This window comes from Stegodyphus dumicola, chromosome 10 (genome assembly GCF_044657685.1).
Source record: "Stegodyphus dumicola isolate Sdum_Otavi_A_Nest chromosome 10, ASM4465768v1".
Lineage (NCBI taxonomy): Eukaryota > Metazoa > Arthropoda > Arachnida > Araneae > Eresidae > Stegodyphus > Stegodyphus dumicola.
The window spans coordinates 174,325,769-174,345,095 of record NC_140777.1 but is presented as its reverse complement, the minus strand read 5'-3'; the positions used below and the strand labels follow the sequence as shown (position 1 = coordinate 174,345,095).

The window sequence follows — 19,327 nt, the reverse complement described above, 5'->3', positions numbered from 1 at the left end:
ACTAGCCTTAACAGATAGTCCTAAGAACGACTGGAAGATCCTATATGACAAATTGATGTACCATTATTCTTCATGATACTCAGTTTCAATGCCTTGATATTAGTAAAATATATACAAGAGGAGGGGGGAAGAAAGCGTACGTTTTCTTCTTGCATTCTACAGTGTTTTGTGATTTAATTCCTTTTTGAACTATCTACGTAGTATTTTTTATTTTTATTCATATGTAATACCAGTGGTTAGCCTTCGAAAAGTCGTTGAAGACTGCATCTCTGCTACACTGAGCTTAGGACAACGGACTATCTTGATCGGGTCTAAGCAAAGCAGTAAGGAATTCGTAATATAAATACCTTTGTGATATAAATGGTAGCATATCCGGCTAGCACAGGAAGATCAGACGTTTGATTCCCGATGAGGCATCGCTGATTTTCCGTGTTTCCTGATTTGAAAAGCTTAAGATTACACATGAAATTGTATATCCCGTTTTAAACTGTTCTACTGTTGAACTTCAAACAGTAAATAATTTGTTCGAGAACAACAAATTAGAGCATTATATATACATAAAACTCTCCGAAAATTTCAACATGCAAGGTTAGTTCGCTTGAAATATTTTAGAATTTAATAAAACATAACAGTCAGAGGCACACCAGCTTTAGTAAATAATAAAACTAAATTATGTAAATTCTTCAGATAAAGTTTAAAATAAAAAAAAATAAAAAAAAAAAAGAGTTTTAATATTCTTTTAAGAAATGGCGTGATTCATGTACCGTGGTCAAGAATAAATTATTCTAAAGTCCGAGTAAATTATAAGAATTAATTTGTTTTAGAAAAATTAATGGATAATAACCAAACATCTGTTGAAGCTATTTAAAAAATTAATTGTTCTGACATTGAAATAAATTATTCTTCAATCAAAGTGTGTGTAAACGAAAAAATCGTAAAGAACCCGTTCAGTCCATACGTTTCGTCTTTTCAAGTCTACGGCCAGGCCCATAAAGCGGGCTCGTAAGTCCGCTCAATCCGAGGAGACCCATCCTCATATCGACCGCAGGATGAAAGAACATCCTGCCTTTCCTCATGCACCTGGATGTTTTAGGGATTGGCACACCTCGAAGTGTTTTCGGCCGGATCAGAGACTAAGTTTCACAATGCTCGGATCCTGTTGAAGATCCTGTTGATCTAAAAGTCGCCGTCAACCGCACGACAAAGTGATCGATTAAATAGATCAGAAGACGAGGTGTTTAGGCGAAGAAGTGTGGCACATTGTGTTGCAACACGGAACAGCTATTTGCTTACCAGTCTGCATAAAGAAGACATGGAATTAATGCTAAACTTCCGATTAATGTCAACTTTTTTTAAACAAAATACTACAGTTTCAATGTAAAAAATGTCAATAAAAATTTCAAGCACCTGAAATGAATCTAAGATCAAGTACCCTCTTCTGATATTTCCCAATAAAACAATAATAACGTAAAGTATAAACAAATTCTCTTCATAATAAGCAGTTCTTGATCTTTTACAAATAATTCATGGTTTTTTTAAATTAATATACTAAAAAAAGGACTAAAACTCTTAACTTGAAAATGCGTTTTACATACCATAAAGATTAATGCACACACAAGTGAATAGTAGTAGTATTCATCTAGTACGTTGCCAGTCCCCGAAACCCAAACATTATATTATACCCCATATTGTATACATCTCAAAAAACTTCACGATTTTAAATATGAATATTGCGCATGTATCTTATAATAGATTAACCATTTCTGTTAATTTTGATTACGTACTCGAAACAATTACGCTGATTATGCGCTTGTTTGACTAAATTCCGATTTATACACTTGAATAACGTTTTCAAATAATATAATATTTTTAGGGGCTCGTAAGATGAACCATATCACTTGCGCACAAACTTCGCACTGCACCATATTTTCCATTAAAGGAAGTTACATGTGCTATCATTCCCAGACCCCTTTCGCTTCGAAATTCGATTTTCTGTAATCACGCTATTGAGTTTCATTGGCTCCGAGAAAACTCGAATATTTTTTTATCGCGTACGCTCCTTTCTAATCTTGTAGAGTCATAGACTATTTTTTAAAGCAGGAGTGATGAAAAATGAGCAACGCCCTCGCCGGGAATCGAACCACGGACCTCTAGAATACGTGTCCAGTGTGCTGACCACTACACTACGAAGGCATGCTAAGAAAGCGGGAGAAATACCTTATAATCTTAGCTTTTTACAAATTATTATTTCACTTTGAAATAAAATGTCTTAATATGTTCATTTTTCAGTTTTTTTCTAAATAATAAAAGACAACTACTCGAAACATTTTTTTTTTAAATTCAGATTATTACACTAGCTAAGTACGTATTGAAATTATTGAAGAAATTTTGCACTAATGAGAAAGAGTAAATAGATAATAATCTAGGCAGAACAACCACCATTTTCTCACATCTTCCACCAATTCATCGCCATACCGCTTAGTGATACTGAGTATTTATTATTCGTACTGATACAGATCACATCGCTTAATATAATTTGAGATTCATAATTCTTATTCCTAAAGAAACCTTTTGACGACTCACAGATAACACCAGGAAACACAAAATCGCCTTCAAATGTATTACATATTATGAAGTACATGTTTAAATATATCAGGTCACCATAGTTGCCGATTAGACATACCTGCTAACTAACCAATCCCTAAGAATAATTTTCAGTCTCTCTAATTATTTGTCACTCGATAAAACTATTCTTTTACAATAATGTTTTCTACTGCGTAAGAGTTTCACGAATGAAGGCAACTTGCATAAAAACTAAAATACATCCTAACGGAACAGGCAGTTTTTCACATTTAACAAGGAAACTGCATGACATCGATAACTGTTTTAATATTATTTCCCTCCCCTCCTTCTTCGAAAATCTGTCCGGCCCAAAAAATCGAATTTCTTATCTTCTGGCCTGCAGGTGAAAGCTTTAAAATGTTAACGCACTGAAAACTTCTTTTTAATTCGGTAATATTCATAAATATTCAGTTCTTCCTCTGTTAGAATTAGTGTTTTCTGCCGCTTTAGGCTGGGAGGGATCGTATACAAATCTAATAAGTACACAGCTTCGAAAATTGAATTTTTAGGTAGATATTAGAAGCTTGATTCTAAATTCACTTTAAAATAAGTGTAGGGAAACGCTTTTCTTCATTTCTTCCCCCAAAAATTATTTTCATTTAACAGAAAATCCCTGACGAACTGAAAACAAGGCACATGGCGTTCCAATAAATTGGTTTCTTGATTATTTTAATTCTTTGACAACAGTATTTTTACAAATTAAAAAATTCTGAAGTAGAAGTATATCATATAATTGTTCTTTTTATGACTTAGTTTGTCTTAATACAATCATAATGGACAAGATTGTATTTTCTTCTGTTGTATTGAACCGGAGCTCGTATAGAGGTCAGGTATGTTAAGAAAAGAGATCACCTGATTAGAACAACGAAGCAGTCAGTATTAATGACAAAAGAATAAGCGTTAATTTTCTTTGAAAGGATTGGCATTTCGTAAATGAATAGAAAATTTAAAAAGTATAGCATAAAAAAAAAAAAAAAAAAAGAATACGAAAGCGAATGCGTGGATCTACTAACATCCACTTGTTTGCTTTCAAGCTATTCGATAAATATATTTCAGAACTTTTTTTCAAAGTAAGATAACATTAAGAGTATCAGTAATACCAAGAAAAAAGAATGCTCTGTTACTAGCAGTTATTTGAAAGGGGAAACTTTTCTTCTAAGAAACCTTGTCGAACACGTTACCAATGTGTGGCAACGAACAGGAGAAATGAAATAAATAACAAATGTAATCCAATAATTTAAGCTCAATTTTCCTGGCTTATTTCCAAATATTGTGCTCTAAAGCATTTGCAAATATATTCATTTGAAGGTACTGGATAGTTAGAGAGTTTCTATGCTCTGTTCGTACACGTATCAATAAAATGTCCTGACTTTTAATACTCTTATTTTCATTTGGCTACAACGGAATAAAGTATGAACTCCTTAAGGATCATTTGTCTTGTCATCGGCGTTCACATTCAGCGTTTGTGACATTGTGTATCAGTTCTAAGGCGAACTATCAGCTTGCATGCGTATGAGATATTACTACCCTTCAATATATAGAGATGTCGGCAGTTTCATTAATGTAATGAAACACATTTAGTGTTTCATTAATGTAATGAAACACTAAAATTACTCCGGCTTAATAATTCACAGATCGTTAAGACTATTGACTAATCAAATGATTATAAGTTGGTTCTTATTTCTCACATTTTGAATAGAGAAATCACGTACAACTAACAGGAACCAAACCAGAAGTAATTACTACTGTTCCGCGGCTTTAGCGACTAGGTGACTGGTAGAGCAAAACATAGACAGTTTTATCCCATATAAGCGTAAAAAAAATGTAAAGTATTCTAAATTTCGCACATACGTCAATCTTTACCGTCAGTCACTAACAGAAAGTTAATAATTTTAAAGGCCCCAAAAAGCTGAGAAAATCTATGTTTCCCTTCCTAAAAATGCTATCGTTGTTGTTCTAATGCACACTTGTCAGACCTATAATCAGCCCAAGCCTACGAATTTCCTCGCGACAAGGTGCGCAAGTTTACGCCTGTCGTTGGCAACTGCTTTAACCCTTTACGGCACGCTACCTTTTAAAGTTGGAGTTTTGATAAAGAGAAAAAAAGTAGGCAGTCTAATTAGGCCTAGAGGAGTACACAAGTAAAATTTTGTAAAGATTGCACTTACCGTTTTAATTCTGTGGGTGTGCCCAAAGTGGGCACACTGATTGAATAGAGCTTCGAAAAGAGTGCTGAAACGAGCATTATTGTCAACGAACTGACCGATGAGATGCGTAGAAACAAAGCACACAGACTCTCAATTGTCCTAGATGATCGGTGAGCCCGGTCTGGGCACACCTAGGTTTCGCGTTTGATTTTAGGCAAGATTTCAAGGTAAAAATTTAAAACTAATATAGAATAAGGAGATTAGCATACAGCCAAAAAATAACATAGAAATTTCTTTTCAAACAATTCCTTTTATACCCTAAAAAAAATCTGGAAGATTTCTTTGAAAAATGAGGGTCTTAAAAAACTAAACATGGGCAAAATATATGGACTAGTTTGTGTTGAACTGCCATCTACTATAAATAAAGAAGGTTCAGAGTAACTTATAGTAACCTATAAATCCTTTTTCATTCAATTTTTCTGTGCGTAGTACATAAGGAAAATTTTAGGTGCGTCCAGACCGGACACACTGTGCCGCAAAGGGTTGAGCACCTTACAGCTGACATAGCGATTTAGCTCAGTTCCATACCCAGTCTTGAAGGAGGGCACTCCCCGTAGGAATGTGTCCGAGAGTCTCCCACCTCTCTTCCCGTACTACCAACCTCTCGACAGGACATTTGGCTCGCCGCATATTTACAGTGCGCCCTTGCCACACAGATACTATACATTCACAAACATCTATACCTTCTCCGAGATTCGAAACCAAGACCTTCTAGAGTCAGCGACGTTAACCGCTATACCAACTGGACGGGTCTAAAAGTGTTATTTCCCAAGAATATCTAACAAATTAAGATATAAGAATTTTATGGGGAAAATCAACCTTCGACACATATTTCAAGAAAAAAAGGATTGATCTGAGCTGTTTACGTCGCTGCTTCTCTTTTCAAATTTGTTTTTGACAGATAAATGTCGAAATCGAGTAAAATTAGTTTTGAATTTGAATCATGTCATACCTTGCCAAAACAGCAATAAAGCGCCATTTCAGCTCTACAGTTACCCCTCAACGCAAATAGAACGGTTAAAAAAATCACTCAGTTGAATGAATTGCCTTAGGTTTGGCGCAGAAAGAAATCACGAAAGCATTGTCAAGTAAATTATATAAACGACCACTTGCAGGGCCTAATTGTTCTCGCTCAATGTCAGTTTTTGAATCACTTTTAAGTAATTAAATGTCTGCCCAGGGCACTTCCCACGAATATTTTACTGTGAAGGCCATCAAGGATTAAGCGTTATTTAGTTCTTGCATATACTTTCTTCTTTTCCAGACGCAATTAAAATATTTAAGCGTTGAAAACGGGTTGATAAAGGTTAAAGGGAAAATATAAAACATTAGGATTCATGTTTTATTGAATACGGAATGATAGGAACTAAAAAACAAAATCAGGATTCCATCGAATTTGAAGCAAGTGTTATAAGAACATCATGATTGCCTGTTGGGATAGTGTGCAATCGTATAGTCCGTTTACGCTCAGAATTCAATTAAAATTAGAATTTTATTAATTATTTTCATCTTTTACCATTTAGTTAAAAAAGGTGCTCCTTCGCACTAAGCAGTGTTTGGCTGGAAACCTTTGCACCTTATTTGAATATTTATTGGTTTTTTAATCACTTCAGCAGAAACATCGTCAATCGGCTTTTTTTATTGCTTTGCAATTATCTCTGTACTTTCGTTTTGCTGGAATGGCTATTGTTTGAGTTTTACAAAATACTTCAATACCAAATCTTTAATGAAACTATGTAAATGATTTTCAGATAAAAGAAGAAAATAAAATACATACCATTATAGTTAAAATTTTTTACACCTTCCTTTAATGTTGAAAAAACATTAAAGTAGAAATTCCATTACTTTTAAATAATAGATTTCACAATTCTAAAGATTAGAAATGGAATTTTTTCTGAAAAATTGAGAAGAAAAAAGCATGGCCATTGCGAATTAGCTGTCAAAGAGTAAAGTACCTTTATTAGTGGGCTTTACTTTTAAGTCAAAATATAAGTTAAACAAGTATGACTTAAACAAATTGCATGAAACTGAGGAAATATAAATTTTAAAGATCTATTTATTCAATGTTTTTATCTATCAACAATTATTCAAATGGTTTACAGTAGGATGGATAAAAAAAGATCTATTTCTGGTCAAAGAAACCCAAGTATCTTTATACAAAATGCGACACTTCACTTAATGGTCGGGAATTTTAATCCCGTCTTTACTACAACACGAACTACGCTTTTTTGGATGATATCGCTTCTATGTATCTCTAACAACTAAATGCAACTGCTTCATATTTCACCCACTTTTCCCAGAACAGTACAGAAGTATATTATTTGGCAAGCGTAAACTACTAATATCTTACACTGTACTATACTTCCAGTTTAACTCTGGCCTTATAGTAGTTTTTTTTTAGGAGAAAAGCATGTCGTATTTCTATTTTGGAACAGTCACATCCAGTTCAAGAAGTTGTTATTTCTGAATTAATTTCTGTTGCACAATAATAAACCTAACCTCCAGAATGCCATTCAGTTTTTATCAAGCAATTGTTTTAAAATTTCTGCCATTTTTTTTCCTTCGTATACCCCTTCCAAAACCTAAGAGACGCCAGAAGTGTTCCAGGAAGTATATATATCTTTAAGACTGCAGTTTAGTTACGAAAGAAAATATTTTTAAGATTAAAATGGAAGGAATTAATCTGACTGAAACTTGTTTAGGATTTGGACAAATAAAAGGCTTTTAATACCTAAATAATATGAAAATATGAAAGTGATTTCAGTAGTATCTTTCATACTTGCGTTAATTAAGACACAGAAATTTTAATGCTATATTCAAACCACATGCCAAAAATTCAACTAATAATTCGTTATTGTACCACATTTTATAACTAATGATTGCAATCATTTAATATTTAACAGTTTCTTGTTAATAATAAAAAATCATTTGTAATTTCTTTTAAGGCAGCATTGACTTTAAAAGCTCTGTCTGAAAAATAAAAGATATAAAAGTTTCAAGTATATCCGATTCCTAAACAACGCTGAGGGCTGCAGACCGAGGGTGCGCATAACTTTTGTTTCTCCAAAAATTAACTACTAATAATATGCTGCTGACTAGAAAAGCCTTGATTGGTCAGTAGCATAAATAATTGACTAGACACATTTCACATATTATTTATATTACATATTATAGACTTAATAAAGCAAGATGAAAAAATATTACTCAGAATATAGAAAAATAGAAATACATTTATCATATACTGCAGTCACTGAAATATAAATTTGCAACTCATCTTTGCAAGAGCAGTTGTCTGTCTGTACTCAGTGGATATTATTGTAGGACACAAAACACTGTACATGTTATATGTCAGCAGCCAAACTCTGACGACTGCAACCCATATAACTCGTTTTTAAAATTTGTGTATGTATGAAACTCTTATAGGCAAAAATGGAAATAAAAAATACTTAATTTATTATTTCAGACAATTAATTTTGCGGTCCACTTAGTATTAAACAAATTCTCTTGAATTTGGTTTTTGTCTTTCGGAATCCCCAAAGGAATTGCACAAAACTCCAGGGATTCCTTGCAATACCATTTGAAGACCATTATTGCAAATATGGCTAACACGAGACACTAAAAATTAAAAATATTAAATGTATGATAAAGTATCTGCATATATTTTACGCATACCTGACAAGATCTAGATAAATTTGGGCAAAACTTTGGTAACCAAATGTATGCGAATTCGCATAGAAATTAGCATTCAATATTCGCGAATTCGCATACAAATGTATGCGAAATTTCAAAATTATTGCAAATCTTCCCAAAATGTTCCCATTTATTAACTAAAGTCGGAGGAGGAAAAAAAAAAAAAAACTGCCTATAACAGCAGCCTAGCACGTAATCGGCGTCATCCGAGGGTCAACTATAATTCCGGATATTCACATAGTGTTCAAAACTTGACTAAAAGATGAACTACGGCTTGAGTGCTTCATACAGAACAATAAAGGCATTTTAGTAATGGAAGCAGTGCCATTTGGTTTGACCGTCCAGCTACCCCCTTCACCCCTCCCAAAAAATCTGAAGAAATAACCCAAGGCTTCATCAAAAGCAAGGTCCTAGTGGCAGCGCAAAAAATCGAAACTCATATGCATGCATTCATTCATATTTACCTAGACTCCAACGTGATCGAAGCGACGCCGCCGACGTTCATCCTAAAAACAAAAGAGTAGTATCCCTGGAGGATCGCATAGCTCTTATCGCACGTTAAAAAAGCCGGCGCTCTTCTCGAGGCTTCTCCAAAGTGGGATCGCCCCGAGTACTACAGCTTCAAGAAAGCTGCTTGGTATCTGGGAAAACGGAGGAGGGGGGATGAAGAAAAGATGATGCTACTACAACAACACAAGGATCAAAAGAAGAGAGAGAAGGCAGAGCCTTTCCTAGTTTTTCGCCCGCTCTTTTCTCTTCCCCAGGTGTGAACGCGCTCGGGGTGTGTGTGTTCGTGTGTGTGCTCGGTGCACACGTGGGTTGCTATGGGAACGTGGCTGTAAAAGGGGGTGCACCACAAGGGCGACACGCGACCGTCGCGTGGTCCGTGGGTTTTTAAGAAAAGGTCGTCCTAATTGAGTGGAACAAGTGGCTTGAAGAAAGGAGACATCTGGATCGACCACGCTGTAAAACTCGGATTTATAGAAGACAGAATGAATGAACTAAAGAGAGGGCTTGACTCCCGGAGGTTTTGTGTAGGTATGGGTTTTTAAGTTTTTCTCCGCACCTTAGGACCAGCCTTTTAGGTAAGTTAGCTTCTCCTTGGAGTCGGGGCTTCAGCTTTTATGGGCGCTAGATGAGTTACTCGACGGGAGGAGACAGAACGAAGGAAAAAAAAATAGGGAGGGAGCTTTCTTGGCAAAGATTTTTATGTCTTTAGGGACCAAGCCTCACACCGGATCCAAATTGGGCCCAAACTGCTTTCAAAGATTTTCCATGTATTTCCTCTTATTCCTCAGGGTGCGGAGATAAGTCTATGTCTACGGACGTTTAGAAACGGCGGTAAAATTCTAGTACCGGATCTCAAGCGCCTCCCTTGTCTAAGTAAACGACATCCGGATGAGAGAGTTGAGAAGTGCAAATATAAATTCATGGCTTGTCCTTATGTCTTGAAAGAACTTCACAGTAATTCCTAACAATTACAGCAAATCAACACTGCTTTAACACTTGAACTCGATCTCAGAGGAACTTCGCATTCAGGTTGACAGAAACTTGTTTCGATTTTATTCACTCTTCATTTAAATGATTCTGTGAATCTTATTATGAAAAATGCTTCAGAAATTCACAATCAATCATTATTTCCTAACACGAACACATGCATATCAATATATTCCTAGGTATTACATATTACAATTAAAACAATGTTAATGTCAGCTGTAATGCATAAAAAAATGTTGTTATACACGTAATAATGTTTAGATCCTTTTCAGTGGTCCTCGAACATATTTAATATATATAAATTGCCGGAAAGTCCGTTTAACAATATAAAATCAGTTTTATTAGAAACGGATCTTAAATGTCTTGCATAATATTATATGTTTATTCAAAATATGCCTTTACTTCCTCATTCCCTAAAAAAAAGTCTCGCGATTTTTGCTGTTCTTTCGTTTAAAATATTAGTAAGGATTTAATACATTCTTATTAATATTTTAAGAAATTGTATAACCTTTTTTTTCAATTTTTTTTTATAATACTGCCAACAGTTTTGGTAACATTGGAGATAACGCTAAAGAAACACTTTAAATAATAAAGAGACTTTCTAAAATAAAATTACTCTTCGAAATTTTTATTGTCTCTCTTAACACAGAAAATCTTACACAGAAAAAAAAAAAAAAAAAAAAAAAAAAAAAAAAAAAAAAAAAAAAAACATCATAATATGCTTGTCTCAATGCTATGCTATTTTCAAGGAATATTTAAGTGAACAAATTATGAAGTAAATGTTGAAGTTTTCAGATACTTTTATGACTAGAAGCAGGATGAAAAGAAAAACCTAGTCAGTTAAGCTAACTTTTGAGGCTTACTCAAAGATCGGAAATTAATTTTTCCGGCTGTTCTCTGTATTAAAATAAAATGTGACAATGATCCTGATATACCATTCTGAACGTTTGAATCAAAAAGATGGATTTATTAGAGGTTTAATCCGAAGCTTCCGTGAACCCGAATAGCCTTTGAGCCATATTAATATAAAAGCTCAAATTAATGTAATTATTGTGGATAGAATTTGAAACACTGATTAGATGAAGCAAAATGGACTCACCATACTGAGGCTGGAACAGAAAAATAGAAGACATAACTCTTGGATTTTTGCTTTAGACATCATGTAGTGGTGACTTTCCAATCAAAAGCTGGAGACATTCTGCAATGAGTATGAAGGAATTTTGAAACTACAATGCTGATTCATCTTCGATTTCAATTCAATTCGTCAATTCATCTTCGATTACTGAGGCAAATTTTCAGTCAACCTCTGCTTTACAAATTCTGCAAAACAGAGCTTAATTATGAACTATCTACGCGAATACTTCCATTAGTATTTCATTAAGAGCTGCATGAAGTGGTGAATGATCCAGTATGATACCCAACTTCCATCTCAGTTCTGACCAAGGTCATCACCAAATTAAAGTCTGAAGGTAGTTTAGTAAGTAGACATTTAATTAACAATTGAGGCACTTTTGCTGCTTAGGAATATCGCATGATTCGTCAACGTGAAGTCATGGATTCGGTTGCCATAAGCTTCATCAGACGATCATTTATTGTATGCTTGGCGTACCTCAGGCTGAGTGGATAAGACTGAGTATTAGCAATTCGTCTGGAGCTCAGTTCTTCGCGAATGGGCTGATTGCATGAATAATAGTTATTTTCACACAGAAAATCCTCATAGATATCAGTCATCTTAGGTAGGTGACCCTTAGTGCTTTTTTTTGTAATCAATTAACCAATCAGCTAGTATGCGTAACGTATACAATGATATCACACCAATGCTAATAAAGTCTTAAAGTTCGCTGCACTTCCTTGTGTTCCTAGCATGGCATTTTCCAACAGAACACATACTGTTTACATCAGCAGGCATCTTTTCCATTTCCAGGTTCTCACAAATCCAGGCCCCGTTTTCGTGGTTTTTCCCATATGTAACGTGTATACGAGCCAGTTTCCCTTAGAAAGTCCTCCACGAAGGCATCCCTCCTTTTAGACAGATAGCCCTAGTGTGCTTTGCCATAATTAAATAAACCTCACCAATCCAGAATAGGTTGGACATGATTTGTCCTTACATGAATTTAAGCTCTAAAGTCCTTCCAGTGAGGATACATTTAGACTTTGGTTGATACCACGTAGTCCGCATACTCTTAGGACAGAATTCGAGCACTCGTTGAATCAATGCTACTCTTATACAGGGTGCGGTAGCGTTCATAGTAGGATACTAAAACACACCATAAGGCAAAAACTGTAATTTATTTATTACCTCTTATGTCAATTAATAGTTAAGTGTAAGTCATTGTCCATTGCGTGGATTACTTTTGAATATGATGCCTGTCAAATGATGCCCCCTCTGCACAACACATTCATTTAGGCGGCGTTGGAAGCTTGCCATAACTCGGCGTAACGTATTCCCTGGGACATTGTCGACGGCAGTTCTGATGCGATCCTTCAACTCAGGAATGGTGGCACAATATGTTCGGGAAACTTCTTGCTTCAGGTGGCCCCAAAATAAAAAGTCGGCACATGAAAGGTCAGGTGAGCGAGGCGGCCAGGAAATGTCACGAAAACGGGAAATTACTCTACCTGGAATTATCTGTCGCAATGGTCCGTCCATCTGGAACTTTCTCATGACGTCCCAAGTTAAAATGTTGCCGAAATAGACGCTGGGTAGCAATAACAGAGTAGTTATTCTTGAAATAACTTCCAACGGCAAAGACACAATGCTGTGCACTCCACCGATTCATACCACTGTCACACTCGAAATGGCAGCTCATTAGTACACGAAATGCGGCACGAGCTGGCGCATATTCATGCAGTACGTCATTGTACTACGCAAGTCAAATTACGCTATGAACGCTGCCACACCCTGTATAAAGACCGCATTAACCAAATCCTGGGCCTATGTTTTATCGATTACTCTGCAAACTTAGCCATAGAGCACAGGTAATATTTTTTTTTTTAATTAATAAAATTCTTGCAGCATAATTCTGTGTTTGTGCGCCTAGTTTTGTTGTATTTGAAGCATCTTTTCAAGGTGTTCCATTTCCTTTGTGAAGCAATATATATTTTTTAACACGAGCCATTAGATAAACTTTAAATAAAAAGCTTTTCTTACTAACGGAATGTTCAATACCTATTTCAGTACTTTACACGGCCAAAATTCTTTGAAATTGGAAGTTGCAGTTAGGCATGACAATCGAAAATGTTGAATTCATTCAATGCAAATTCAGAGTTTAACTATTCTCATGCAATTAATATATACCATTTGCAATGAATTTTTAAGAAAAGATACTCTCTGGAATTCTTGGCTTTGACGAATTTTAAAAGTAAGGATATATGTTATATGAGGATAAAATGTGTGGCAATATCAGTAAATATTATAGAAATTCCATAATCATTGACCACTAAATGTTGCAATACAGCCATTCAAATCTCACTAAAGTAACCCTTGAGTTACTTGTCAAGACCCTTGAGTTACTTGACAAGTAACTCAAGGGTTACTCACTAAAGTAACCCTAGAGTTACTTGTCAAATGAGGAAAGGAATTTTTGACTGGGAAATATTTTGACACTTTCGAGACTTTCAACAAGACTACAGGCGACAAGAACTAGATCATGTCGTCACTGAGACATGTTATTGTTCGATGAGCAACTGTGTTTTGGCGGGGTACCAAGCGTCGACATTTCTTAGTCTGGAAAGCAACCAGACCTACTCATCGAGTATTCATATGAGAAGACAGTGACGCAAAGTGGATTCTTTACTTCGTTTTAAGTACCTTATGTACTTTTTTAAAGAACAACACATCAAGGACAAATAAAGACTTAGGCAATTAAAGAAAGCACTAATATCAGCATTGAATTTTTTTTTTTTTTTTTTTTGTTTTTTTTTTTGGTAATTACACAAGTTTATACAGTCTGGGATTTAACACGAACGGTTTGGCATTCAACATATGAGAAGACACTTTTCTTTTTCGATCAAATTATTTCTATGATATTAATTCCTTATATCATAATTTCATGATTACAAGCATATTACCTACCAATTTATGGATACATAAGCAAATTGCTTATAATTGAATTCTCATATCTGGAAAAGAAGTTTGAAATGTGAAAACGAGCGTAATCTAATACGGAATTTTTTTAAATTTTCTAATTCCATACTTATACATTATTTTTATTCTGATTTTTTTGACCAGGTGAGGTAACAGAATTGTTGGAGGTAAAAGAGTGATTTTTCATTGTTGAAGAATGAATTTTCAATTTGTAGATTCATTAGGTTATTTTGAAATAGGTTTCGGTTTAAGTGATTACAGCAAAGCTTCGAGGCTGTCTGCCTAAGGGGAGGAAGGCCTACGTAGATGGCTTTCTAACAGCAGTTTCTTTCCGTTACAGCATGAAGGCATTTCAGAAGGAGAGAGAAAAAAACCTTATAAATTAAATAATTTGATTGACAACATATCATTGAGAATAAAAAGCTGAAAATAAAATAAATCAAAAAAGGTTTTTATAAATATGCTATTTAAATAATTTATTTAAACTCATAAAATAATGAATGCATTGAAAGTAACATATATATTACTTTTAGTACATTCATTATTTTCCGAGTTTAAATAAAAATTTATTTCAGGAAAACTTTATTTTTTGGCTCCAAAACAAATGGAAATCGATAAAAACTTTGGAGAGAAGCTACAATTCTGTACATGAAAATTGCATAAATTTAAGTTGTCAACTTAGCACATCTATGGCTAAAAAACAACAGTTTAGTTTTCCTACATAACTAATGAAGAATTAAAATATACAGACAAAACCTAACTCTAAATCCTTTAATTAAACCATTAAATTAAAGAATCATCAGATCATGTCTTCCAAGGTGTGTTTAACATAAGCATAGCTGTTATTGCTGTTCAGTAACGTTTGAGATATGTTATCAAAGTGTTAATATAATTTATAATTTCTTTTGGTCCGATTGCCTTTCTACAATAACATCTCTACCACAGTAAGTCGTAGAAATGTCACACAATTTGAAATGATTTAAAATTGCAATTCCAATAATACAATTTGAAAACCTAAATTACGGGTTGTGAAAAAAAGCTTGTCGTAGCAGGATTTTTATTTCAGGTGAGAATAATACATGTAGGTTAAGTTAATTCCTTAACGCAAAAAGAGGAATGCCTGTGATGAGGAATTTTAAGAGAAACTGAATCGCATCTATATTACACATAGTGAAAACCATAAAAACTCTCTTGCAACAAGCCCATTCGCCGGGATTTGAATCCAGGTCAAACTGCTAGTGTTCAGCGACTTTAATGCTCCAAAGGTGGTGGTAGATTTTAAACTGGAATGAAACAATGGAACTTCGAGATACGAGCACTTCTATATACGAGAAATTCGAGATACGAGGAAAGTATGAGCGAAAAATTCGTCTCTAAATACGAGCACTAACTCGAATAATGAGCAACGAGCCAGCTGTTGGTATGCGTGGCGCGTTTCCCATCCGGCTCGACTCGGGTAATACCCTCCTCAGATCACTCAATGTTCTTTGATCTACATATTTGTGCGCTTGCGATTTAACTCTTTATTACACTTAAAGAGAAAGTAATTATTTCATGATGCCTCCCAAGAAGATTGTTGCCTCAAATAGTGCTGCAAAAAAAAAAAAAAAAAAAAAAAAAGGAAGGCATGGCCGATGAAATCATAAACATAAACGTGGTGTAAGAGTGAGGGAATTGGCGAAGACTTCATCTAGTACATGAGGTGGCATCATTAATAGTTTTTGAAACTTTTCTTGGGGGAGTTAAAATAATTTTCACCCCGAATAGAAAATATTTGAATATATAAAGTAATGGGGAAGACAAAGCTTAAAGAGAATCCCTTTATTTTTAATTTTTAAAAGTTACATTACTCGTGTTCCACAACACAACATTTTCTCTATAGAAATCTATTAGTTGAAAATTTTGAGTTTCGCTTCAACGAAATGCAGCCACATTCCAAAATGAGGAGAAAAGCATGTAATCACTCAAAGTAATCTTATTGGCTAAAGAAAATGCCATCGTATGCAAGTGAGCAGTGAACACCAGTTCTGAAATCGTGGCAGAAAACATGATCGATTTTTGGCGCATGCGCAGATCTTTAAAATTGTTGCTCGTCTACGAAGAAGTCGGTCTTAAAAATATGTACTTGGACCTTCTCCGAAAAACACCAGGTAGGTCGGCTGAAGATAAGATAGTAATGACATTTTTGGGGGTGCGGAACGGATTAACTGAATGTCCACTCTTTTCAATGGGGAAGGTTTGTTTCTAGATACGAGAAATTCGCTATGCGAGCTCAATGCTGAAACGAATTAAACTCGTATCTCGAGGTTCCACGCTATTTTAAAATTAAAGCTGGTGTCGTTTCAATGCGATGCATCTAAAGGATCGTATGCAAAAGAGCCTTGTGCAATTCGTTAGCTGCAGTTTGGACATTCCAGATCTAAGCGATTCTTAACTGTATTCTACTATAGTATCTTATTGTTATTATTACACTTAATTTAACTGCACATGACAATGGGCTCAGATGTCAGAAATATTATAATCTTATGTCTAACGCCACATACAGGATAAAAAAAAACTCTTTTTGAACTGCGCTAAAAGTACAAAATTTGACAGCATTTACTGAAAACTGATTTTCAATAAAATTATGTTTCAGATGTGGTGTATTTAATTATGGCAAAGCACACTAGGGCTATCTGCCTAAGGGGAGGGAGGCCTTCGTGGAGGACTTTCTAAGGGAAACTGGCTCGTATACACGTTACACATGGGGAAAACCACGAAAACGCCCATGCAGCCAGCCCGTTCGCGGGATTCGAACCTCGGACCGAACTACCAGTGTTCAGCGACTTTACCGCTCGGCCGCCCATATGTTTCAGATGATTCACTAAATTAACTTTTAAACAACACACTCTTATAAATCGAAAATAAATCACGTGATTAAATATCACGTTGCCATATGATAACAATTTATATTTTGACAAAATATGAATTTTATGTTTCACTTAAGGAAAAAAAGTAACATCTTGCTTCATATGCTAAAAACAGAAGAAATGTTGTTGGAGATTAATCTTTTTTTAGCCAAAAGGGCGTTAGCCCGGAATGGCTATTAATTTCGTTTTGGCATTTTGCGTCAAAATCTTTAAATGTCCGTTTCACTTTACAAATTGTTGCCCCCTAATATTATCGCCCTGTGTTATATTTAAAGAAATTAAACGATGAAGAATCTGCATAAATATATGTATGTTTCTCGCATTGTGATAAAACAACGGTACCTAGAGCCGTACAATTTTGAACTGTACGGCTCTAGGTACCTCTAGCTAATCCTCCTGCGAATATGGGCATGTGGAAGCACAAATTTGGAATTTGTTTTATTACCGATTTCATATTTTGTAAATCTTTAACGAGTTTTGGATTAACAAACTCAAGGATTTCAAAGAGGACCATGGCAGCGTTGTACAGATAAAAAACATTTTTATCTCCAATGCTCGGAACTGTGCATCGGAAATTTTAAAGATATGCTTATGTTAAAATTATTTTGCGATATTGCTGTTGAACTAAATTTTATGGTTCAATTGAGAAGAACATATTTAATAAATAAAGGTAACACACGAAATGTTTTAAAAAAAGTCCCTTTGGACGTAATTTAAAACCTGATTTTTTTTTTTTTTTTTTTTTTTTTTAACAGAGAATTTTAGAATTAAGAAAAGGAAGTCTACGAATCTAGAATTTTTCTTTTTCAATTTCAGAAAGAGACGTAGTGCATTCATACATCTATTAAAGAAACTGTGGGATGCAGAAACGATCTGCTATTTATATAGATCATACTTCAAGAATATTTCCTTGGTTTTTCGCACGAATTCGCTCGTGAAACCGGGAAGTCCTTATCACGATGCCCAATCAAAGAACTTGATTTACTATCAGAGTCTTCGGCAGTGATGTGAAAAGCCAGGTCAAGTGGAAATGCTAATTCTGCTTTCTGAAGATTTATCAGTCAGTATCACACCATGATTGAAATGGAAAGTGTCAGCAAATTACTCACGATGGCAGTCACTGTAACACATACATGCACACACACAATAATAATAATTAAAAAGCCTGAAAGGTTTTAGACTTTAATGGCCGTCCAAAAGGGTTTGTTAAGTTTTTTTACGCTCCCGCTGAGCTTGCAGTCTACCAGTCTGCTGTTAACTCACTCTTACTATCCCATGTTTTCTTTCTTTTTATCTTTATTATTAAACATCATTTTCTTCGCACTTACATCCAGTTCAACAGTAAAATTACAAAAATTTTAAAAGCAGCATAGCAGTATACGTTTAGAATTCCCGATGCAACGTTACATCCATCGCATTTTTTTTTTTTTTTTTTTAAAGTCTTTTCTCTTTTCATCATACCAATGTTCATTTTTCTTACTAAGATGGCTTTACAAAACTTTTTTGTATCTTTTTATTATTAATGTTTTTTGTACTAACTTTATCTTTTAAATATCACGTGTCCGAAATGAAATTAAAAATCAGGTGCCCATGTTCGGATGGAGGACTACGTTATTCAAAATTGGATGGCTCTAGGTAACGTTGTTTTTTCACAATGCGATAAATATGCATGCATTCAAGCAGATACTTCGTTATTTAATTTCTTTAAATAATAATACCGGGCGATAATATTTGGTGGCAGCAATTTGAAAAGTTATATAACGCATTGAAGTGTTTCAATGCATTTCGAGACTAATATCCCATTTGGAACTAACGTCCTTTTTCGGCTAAGAATGATGATAACAAAAATGCTTTGATTCATGATCATGAAAGCTAATTTTTTCTTAGTGTGATTAGGTAAAACAGTGATATGCTTAAAAAATCTAACAAAAATAAATAAAACAAAAAACTTTAAACAACAATGATGGATTTAATGAATATGAATTTAGTTCATGATTTTATTTCCATCGCTACAGATCGCTTGCCATCACTAAAATTACCTAATATAGTGGATGATAAAGAACATCGCAGAACGTTATAAGTAATCAATCAAAAACGATACTTCAAAAGTTTTAAAACACTCTGAACAAAACAGTTATCTTGCAATTGGACGGTTTTCCTGATACTTTCCAATAGGCTTAATGTTCAGTCAGAGGAAGTTTAATTTCATGGGCTGCCATTTACAGCCGAAGGCCGTAATGATAGCGCAGTTGGCAATCAACGTGGGGACTACGTTTTGCTTGGGTTCAGTTTTGTAGTTTTCATTTCATTGCAGT

At 34.6% G+C, this 19,327-nt stretch overlaps 1 protein-coding gene across 7 annotated transcripts in view; it reads right to left on the bottom strand.

Moving 5' to 3' along the window:
* The window catches only part of LOC118189593 (uncharacterized), a 475,680-nt gene that overhangs the window by 131,585 nt on the left and 324,768 nt on the right, over positions 1 to 19,327 (bottom strand). The window contains exon 1 of one of the 7 annotated variants that reach the window (XM_085825891.1): positions 11,116 to 11,214. The exons of 5 other annotated variants lie outside the window; for them this stretch is intronic. The gene's annotated coding sequence lies outside the window, so the exon portion shown is untranslated. Of the gene's footprint in view, positions 1 to 8,983; positions 9,136 to 11,115; positions 11,215 to 19,327 lie in introns of those variants that run through there. One more of the 7 variants, XM_085825892.1, reaches the window with a different exon arrangement.